This window comes from Echinops telfairi, unplaced genomic scaffold (assembly GCF_000313985.2).
Source record: "Echinops telfairi isolate 266 unplaced genomic scaffold, ASM31398v2 ScPeMD7_7;HRSCAF=31, whole genome shotgun sequence".
Taxonomy (NCBI): Eukaryota; Metazoa; Chordata; class Mammalia; order Afrosoricida; family Tenrecidae; genus Echinops; species Echinops telfairi.
The window spans coordinates 12,308,059-12,317,637 of NW_022103904.1; the positions used below are offsets into that span (position 1 = coordinate 12,308,059).

The 9,579-nt window shown below is 37.2% G+C and overlaps 1 pseudogene; it reads left to right on the forward strand.

The window, feature by feature from the left end:
• The first annotated feature begins 2,261 nt into the window (after window positions 1-2,261).
• On the forward strand, window positions 2,262-5,334 carry LOC101653791 (annotated as a pseudogene).
• The last annotated feature ends 4,245 nt before the right edge of the window (window positions 5,335-9,579 follow it).

The following is a 9,579-nucleotide window of genomic DNA, read 5'->3' on the forward strand; positions in this document are numbered from 1 at the left end:
TAATTATCAGTGAAGCTCAATTGAATATTTGATCACTGCCAGACCGAAGAGTTGGTATTATTCTTCAACTTTTTCATGATTGGATTTTTGAGGGACATGGTGAGACTTTGTCTCATGTACTTTGGCCATGTTATCAGGAGAGACCAGTCTCTGGGGAAGGACATCCTGCTTGGAGAAGTAACAGGTCCGGGAAAAACAAAGCCATCCACAAGATGGATTGCCACAGAGTCTGTAACAATGATGGCTGTAGCAGACATAAGAATGCTCGTGAGGATGGAGAAGGGCTGGGAAGCTCTTGGTTCTGTTGTACATAGTATTGCTGTGAGCCAGAACTGACTCGATGGAACCCAACACCAACAACATATACATTTGAGCAACAGTTGTATTAACATTTCTCTGTAGGTGTGTATATATTACACTTTAATAGAAAGTATTATTGTGAGAGATCTTGAAATGTTCTTTTTGATAATGAAGGTTACACACTCTTCTTCAATTTACTAACCCCTGATTAACAAATGATATGATTGTCAGATTCAAAATATTCAATATAAATCCATTTTAGTCCTCTAATGCCTTTTATATCCATCATCACGTGTTGCACTTATTTCTGAGGATTTTAAGTACCCTACATGTATATTTTGTACATTCTAGTTTCTCACTATTAATGGATGTTTATTCTGCATCAATAAATGAAGGTTCCAGAAGCTTTGTTCATTGCTATTTCTTTGAGGAGACAGCTCTTCCTCAGTTCTATTTTGTGTTCCGAGTTCATGGGGCTCATCTTCTAGCACTATATCAGACAATGTTCCTCAGCCAGTCATACAATTTCCAGGGGACAATTCCTCAAAAGTGCTTTTTTTTTTTTTCTTTCTAATCTTCTTTGTCTGGAATCTCAGCTGGAACTCATCCATCATGAGTGATCCTGCAATTAATTGAAATACCATTGCAATACTTTTCAGTATTATGGCAACTTGGTGCAACAACCCAACACATAGATGATGCATTATTGATCTAGATTTATAAATAAATTTCAGTATTTTTCAACAATATTGATGTTTAGAGATAGTTATATGTTAGATTTTATAAATAAAACTAAGACCTATAAGATTTGGCACTATCCTACTTTCTCTAATTGAGTATATTCTTTCTTCCAGGTGGATGGAAATTCATCCAGGATTAGCAATTTATGTTTACATTCTAATTGTTATTATCATCTGCTTAGTACATTATATGAGCTCTAAATTTCATTTATAAAATTTACTTGTTTTTCAACTCTTGACTTTATTGTCTCAAAAAGCAGACCCATCTTTCCCCATCTTATACTGTTTTAGTAAAATGCTTAAGATCCCAATTGAACATCACAATAATACAGTTTCTGAAAATGGATATTAAGTGATTTTCCCTCAAAAGTTCATTTTTCTTTTCTGATTTATTAATGTACTCAATTCCAATCAAATACAGTGGTATAGAAAAATGATAGTATTGCTTTAAATACTGTTCCCTTGAAAAAACAGTGACTCTCAATTAGACAACACCGTATTTAGAAGTCAGGTTATAGTGTATGCAGTGAAGAAAGGTTAATGAAAATAGATACAAACAATTAAACCAGTCACTGTTTTATTTTTTTCCTGATCAATGAAAAATAAACCTCTGTGACAATCAAGCACATTTTGGTTTTGGTGTATTGTTTGTTTGTTTTTCTCTCCTTCTTATGTTTCTAGTGAACAAAGAAAAAAATACCTTAGAACTCACTTGTCAAGATAAATCAATGGAAAGGAGAGGGTGAAAGGTAAAGATCTGATCTAAAGTCTTTGCTTATTTGCCTTACCTAAGTTACATTAGTGACTTATTGAGAGTGCTCACAAAGAAATATTAATGGTTTGGAAGAGACAGCTTCAAATATTAGCTTATTATACTTTCCCAATTTTCCCCCAAGGGCGATAATCCAGCTGTACTATATTATAGTTGTGTCTCTTATCTCTAATTTTGATTTGTATTTCATTGTGTTGAAAGAAAAGCCCACCATTTAATATCAGAACCAAGCAAACAAAATATCTGACATTACCACTTCCTAAGCAAGGATTACATGTGTATGCAGGCAGAATATTTCTGAACAAATCAATATTCTGATTTATATAGAGTTTTAGGAAACATGGTGTTCAATAATTGATTTACTTTCAAAAGGAAGTGAAATGGCATAGACATCACTTGTGACTGTATAGTCCAAAGATAATATGTGAAAAGCCTAATCTGATAAGGGGATGAAGGTACTGAAGGAATGAAAAGTGTTAACAAGTTATATTTAAGATGATTTGGAAGCCATTTGATTTATGCGGATTGGTTATTTGAGAAGTGCGTGACGAGAGGAAATGGAGCTACACGGTCTTGGGGTAGTATCTGGATGGATATTAGTGTTGTTTACAAGGAAAACCATAAAGAAAGGCGAGGTTAGTAGGGCCTTGGAAGGGCAAAAACCCCACTGCTATTAGATGTCTTTGGGTCTGTTTAGACTCAAACTACAACCATTACAGCAGAACGAAATACTGCATGGTCCTGCACTATCCCCACAAGCGTGGTTATGTATGAGCCCGTATAGTCACTGAGCCCATCCATGTAGATGGTTGTCTTCCTCTTTATCGCTGAGCTGCTACTTTACTAAGTATGATGCCCTTCCACAGGGACCCACTCCTCCCGGTAGCATGCCCAGATTAAGGGAGACCGAGTCTTGCCGTGCTCACTGCTAAGGAGCATTCTGATTGTACTTCTTCCAAGACAGTGTTTGTTCTTCTGGTCTTCTATGATCCTTTCCAGGTTTTTTGCCAACACCATAACTCAAATAGCAATGCAAGGGTTGTGATTATTTTTTAAATACAAAAATACCAAGTGTACTTAGCAAATAGCTATAAACCAAGACCTGTACCTCAAAAGCGAGTTCTATAGTAGAGACAAGTTGGGCCTATACATTTACTACTTTGATCATCATGATAGTTGTAATTCGCTCCCCCATATGACCATGATCTTACCTTTCTTTACAAGATCAATTGTGACTGTGATGAACTTACAGTTGACATTAGTAAGTTATAGACAAAGATCTCAAAACATGATTTTCATACCCTGAAGCTATTTCAAAGGCAGACTTACTAATTCATTTTTAAACAAAAATATATGTAGTCAGCAAGGTCTTGGGTTAAATAAATGGATTTAGAAAATAAAATAAAGTCATACACAGTCTATAATTATATTTAACAATAAAAGGCATTCAAATTTGAGTGAAATACAGAGTTCTAAATGCCAAGTGATCTCCTACATAGTCTTTCAATATTCCTACAATTTTCTTTAAAGGATCTGTTAAAATTGTCAGTTTTTCATAGTGAAAATAACTTTTTTCATGGTGACATTTTCCCATCATTCACACTTTACAATACTTTAGGCAAATAAAGATACAAAAGTCACATATCATGTGCACTGTGATGGATTTTCTACAAAGGTGTGCATTCATGTAGACATCAGCTGGTCAAGAAGAACACTGGCAGCACAAACAATGTGCCATGCTACTCACTACTCTGCACCAAGAAGAACCATTTACTTGGCATCTCAGATCTTAGATTAGTTCTGCCTCAAAACATTTATGCTTCATATGTATTAAAAGAAGATGTATTCAACAGAAGCACAAACAATGCCCTTTGGACTATAAGAGAACTCCTAGTAGTTCAGTAACCCATGACAAATAACCCCAATGTCACCAGGATGTCGTAGTCAATTTAGATGTAGCCATTTGAACAAGGTAACCATACTGTATTAATTAGTCTGAGCACAGCCATTTTGTACTGACCCAAGAATGGCCATTTTACAATTACTGTCATTTCTCTTGTAACTTCTGTTTTCTGTAACCGCTGAGCTGTTGCCATTTATTTTCTGAAATTACAGATGATGTGTCTAAACCCCCTGCTCTATTTTTGTAAGGTCCCATATTTTCAAATATCATCACATCACCTGCCTTTGTATTCAAGTTCCCCCTTTCTTCTTTATACAGTGTGATGCCCCCTGCCCCTATGCATGTTTATTTCACGGTATGATAACCTCCACTCAGCAATCAGGATCTTGAGAGAACAAGACTGTAGTTGCCCTTGACCGCCGGCTAAGCAAGGCTTACTAACTTCATTAAAGTGACGTGTGAGTTAATCAATCTCGTTCCTGCACAACAGCCATATGAAAAAACAAGACTCAAAGTCACGGCGTCGATCCTGACTCACAGCAACCCAAAGGACAAGTAGAACCACACTTGGTTTCTGGGAGCGTAAGTTTTCTAGGAGTTGAAAGTCTCATCTCCCTTCTGCAGAGTGGCTAGTGTTTTTGAAGTGCTGACCTTGAGGTGAGCAGTTCAATGGTAATCCACTGCACTGCTAGAGATGCCTAAATAGGGTTAGTGAATAGGATAAATATTACTCTTCTAAGTGAATTTGCCTACCATTATCCTGCATGATAAGGCATTAGTATAAAGTGAAGAAAAAAGATGCTGGCCAATGATTAAAAATAAAAACTTGTGATAAACATGTCACATAAATATACAGTGGATAATATTTAATATAAAACTATTGATGTTGAATTTGGGAAGGAATGATTAGAAATAGTGTTTATAATATTCTAATCATTTTTAAATTAAAGAAACCAATGCAGTATGAAAACTTTATGCTGTACAATTATATGGAAATAACAGAAACAGAGTATGTAGGCATCCTCAAGACTTGGACCCTCAGAAATTAAAATGGTTTGCAGAGGAAGATAGAGGAAAACAAATTAAAGCAGAATTTAGAACAGATGGATTGATGAATGCCGCAATTGCAAGATCTGGAGGAAGGCAGAGAGGAACTTGATAGAGTGGACTATGAAGAAATCAAAAAGAAAACCCTGGAGCAGCTAAGTGAGTTTTATGATTCGCTGAAGAAAATCAGGTCTGGACATGTGACTCTGGTAGATAAACTAAGTGAACTACAACTGCCTGGTCAGGCAGCTCTCAGCCGGGCCTTTCAAACTCCAGGTCATCAGGTTGTTTGCAAGAAACAAACAGGCCGGCATTGGACACAGTCAGCAGAGATGGACGAAGATCTGATGGTGGGAAACCTGGAAAGGGACCTGTACACTCAACAGAAAGTACGCTGAACTAACAGCTGTCAGGAAACGTGGAGAGCATCTGACTGCTGATGATGAGACCTTCTTGTCTGTAAAGCAGGCGCTATTCTAATGCAGGCGCTTTCTCAGTTTGAGAAAGACTCTCTAGACCCAGACTCTGGAGACAATGTCCTTGCTTTGGCAAGGTTTGACGTTGATAAAACAAATCAAAACAAAATGAAGTGTGGAATCTTGATTGCATTTTGGAAATGATGGAGTTTTTTTTTGTTTAATTTTTCTGGGGATATTAATTTATCTCAAAGGAATCAAATGATTCTTGAACTACCTTAACAGCCATGTTAGACTGGGTTGACTAGGGAAACAAATCCAGAGACACTCATATGTGTGTAAGAGAGAGCTTTATATCAAAGAGCAATTGCATATTGAATAAACACCCGAGCCCAGTGCATGAGGAGAAATAGAGAGAGTATGTGTGATCAGCCTGTAAGTAGAAAGGAAGGAAGTTCCCAGAATCCTCATGAGAAGGTCATACCCACAAGGAGGCATCATCAGGCTGTGGCCTAATTGACAGGCTAGACTCCACCCCTTCACTCTTAATAACCTCAAGTTGACATGAGATTACGTAGCTACCACAACAGCGTATGAAGATGTGACACAACAATGTACCGGTGGCTTCAGGTGGTGCCCTTCATCACCATGTTTTGTGTAGGGGTGCTTTGTGATTGATCCTGGACTTGTTGGGAAGGTGGGGTCCACTGATCCTGGCTTAATATGATTTGTCTGTTTAAAAAAGAGGAAAAGAAATGGTGTTTCTCTACCTGTGCATATCAATGCTTCTCGTTGGCAAGTGCTATTGAAAAGATTCAAACTATTGGTTCTTTCTGCTGACTTTACTCCTCGTAGTGAAGACTGTCACAATATAAATGGACCTCATGATAGTCATAGAACTTTGTAGAATTCTACATGACTTTAGATCATTTTCACTTTACAAACAAGGAAACTGAGGTTCACAAAGAACATGTGACTTTTTTAAAACATCACCTTAGAGGCCCTGTCCTAACTCTCAATTTAGCTCATTCAGTTTGTATTTCCTTAAACTGATTTGTAAAAAACAACAAGTATTAATGTAAGTCAGTGTGTATGAACCTTTGATTCTCCAATAAAACAGACAGTACATCCAGGGACTGCTCGCTAGCCTGTGTGCTCCTCGCCTTCTGAATCGAGCCCAGTGTGTTTCTGAATGTTCAGTTTGGAACAAGGGCAGTCCTGCTGAGTGGCTCCTGAAGTCATTCAACCACCTGCCTGATCTCAGGGAAGCAATAGCAAATGGCAGCTCGGGGTCCTCCCTGGGCGCAAACTTACTGTAACTACTAGTCACTCTTCAGCTTTTGGGGAAACCCAGAAGTTGTGAAGAAAACTAAGTTTTTCTTCTGTTTATCTCTCTGCAAGTTCAGATATATAGACGTATTCCTAGAGTCTCACCATTTTATATTCTTTATGTTTTATATACTTTCTTTGCAGTTCATACACATTTAAAACATTTATAGAGGTAAAAATAGATTATGGAATTCGCTCTCAGATATTTCAAGTTCAAACAAAATTGGCAATCCAGTCTTATTTATAAGGGTATTGTTAGGATGCCTTCGGTTTGGCATGGCTTTGTATAACGTAAAGGCCATTTGATGCTGGCGAAAATATATTATTATTAGAATTTCTGGGCTAGTTTGTCACAAATTCTGCTCCGATAATTGGCATGATCTTGATCATATCAATTCATATCTCGAAACCACGGCGACCTCCGCTATAAAATAAGGGATTTTGAAAGCTTTAAAAGAGTTCGTGCAGTCTCTGGTACAATATAGAAATGTTGAAAATAATCTTATTGAGAACTTTTTAATTCTTTTGTATTGTATGATATACATTTCTCACATTAAACTAAATCTACTCAGAGCCCAAATGGGCATTATGATTTTAGCACCTATGCAGGTTAACTATTTGCAAAACTCAGAGATTTTTACTTCTGGCAATTGTATAATTCAAATATTTTCACAAACAATATAACTTATGTGTATTTCTCTAACCTCATGCATATTTTCCAAGAGATAAACTAATTTTACAAAGAAGGTGAAGATTGGATCTGCCTATTCAAGCAGACTGTGAGACAATTTATTATGTGCTTACTTAGTGGACGTGCCAGAAATACGAGAAAATTTAGCCATGATTTGAAGAGTCAGAGTCTATTTAAGGATGAATGAAAAAAGCAAGGACTCTGTAGTACTTTATGCAAGCTACAATGATCTTGGAGGACTCTAATAGCAAAGCACATGGACTTTATCAATTTCCTTTTGCCCTGCTGACCGTGAATCTGATTACACTTCAGCAAAGATCAAATGTCCATTTCTTCCTGGTTCCTGGATACCATTTCCCAACCTATTTGCCAGCCTCTGGAGGTTACACATCTTCACCAAGACTATCTTTCTGAAAGTTCTAGTTGGTATCAAAGCAGAAAGACTTGGATCTAATTTTTTTCCCCGCCCCAACTCCCATCATCCTTATGTGCCCTAGTAAATATCACTTACCTTCTTTCCGCTTTAAAAGTGTCAACTGTTTTGGAGAGAAAACATATTATCAAAAGTTTGTGACAAGGTTGGAAATAAGTTAATAACACATGCACTTTACTATTTGCTGGGACTCAATAAAAAAAGGGTCAGTATTTTAGTCCTTTTATATTCAAGTACCTTCTAAAAGAAATATAAGTATCATTATTATAGTCAATGGTAAAACATTATTATACAAAGGAATTTTTATATGTGTGGGACAGCTTATTAATCTCTAATACATGAGTTGTTAACTTGTACATCTTCTAACTTGTGTGATTCGACAGTAATTACATAAACCACAAGGACTGGAGATATGATAATACTTTCAGTTGTATTCACTTATGAAGACAGGACCATGCCAGGCAGACTAATCCGTGTCACAAAAAGGCAAAAACAGCTTGAAAACAGCGACTATTTGTTAGCTGTGGGTCATCATCTGCTGGGTACCTTCAAAGCAATCGGTCTGAACCCACCCACAGTCCAATGACCACCAGTCTCTAATCTTCAAATAGTGCTCAATTGCATCTATTTGCTACACGGTATTTTGGTTTACAAGTCAAGAAAATATGTCTGCTTCTCTGTTTTCCTACAAGTTCAAGGTCAATGGAATTACCTTAAGCCACATGGGGATGATCTAAGTCGTACTACAACAAAATGATAAAAATGTGTCTAAATGTGAACCGGGGATATAGAGAAACCATAGTTACATCACAGGATTTGAGCTCTCGTTTGACGATAACCCTAATATAGAACACTTAGTTCTTGTGACATGCCCTTGCCCGGTACTCACGCTCCTGAGATCCCTGAGATGCTAGAACACTGTGTGGTGAAACAATCAGTTGATTCCCAGCTCTTGGGAAAAATAGCGTCTAGAGTCTTAAAGGCTTGTCTCAAAATAAGCAGCCATCTACATGAGGAGTTAGCTAAGGTCACACAGAAGAAGCACAAGAGCACATGTGATCCAAGGACTGAAAATATGAGAAGGAACAGTACCAGTGTTTAATTCTAAACACCCAATTTTCAGAATACTACGAAGGACCGTGGAAGCCCCAAATCCATTTACAGGGTCCCTACACATATTGAATCCCCAGTGAATCCCCACTGCACATAGACTAGCAATGTGATTAGTCCTGATCTCTGACAAAGAATATTATAAAGAAGTTTTTAGTAATTGTACTTTAGACTGGAATGTAGCACCTTACCATTAAATCTCACTTTGGATCCATATTGAATTTATCCAAAATTGTAATATTCTATTGCTTTTTTTATTATTGTAGTAAAGCATCAGTGAAACACACTCTATTCCTCTGGTTCCTTGAGGCTTCCTCACCCCCCACTACCATGACCCCAGTGAGGTTTCCCAGTTCAGACTAGATCGGAACATGTACACAGGTATAGAAAGGGATGGGAGTTAGTGACACACAGAATCTTTGCTTTTGAATATATTTAGGTCTTTCACTGTTTTATATCTTCATTGGCGCTGGGTCCTTCTTTCTGTTCTGTGTACTTGTTTCATATATTTTTCTATCTAGAGAAGCCAGAATTTAGGAAGAGAATACATGGGAACATAAAAGAGGACGGTGGGGACATGGGAAGTCAACACCAATGGGTACAAGAGGATGAAAATGTTCTAACTGACTGCACAACCCTTCTTAATACGAATGAACTCTTGAATTGCCTGTTGTGTTCATTATAGTTCAATAAGACTAATATTTTAAAGGTAAGCATCAACATTATAGATCCCTTCCATTTTACTTCATAATTGTGTCCTTATTATGGTGTGTATATGTACAATATCTTTTGAAGGGCGAAAGACAGTGGGGTGCGACAAGGTGGGTAATGTACAAGC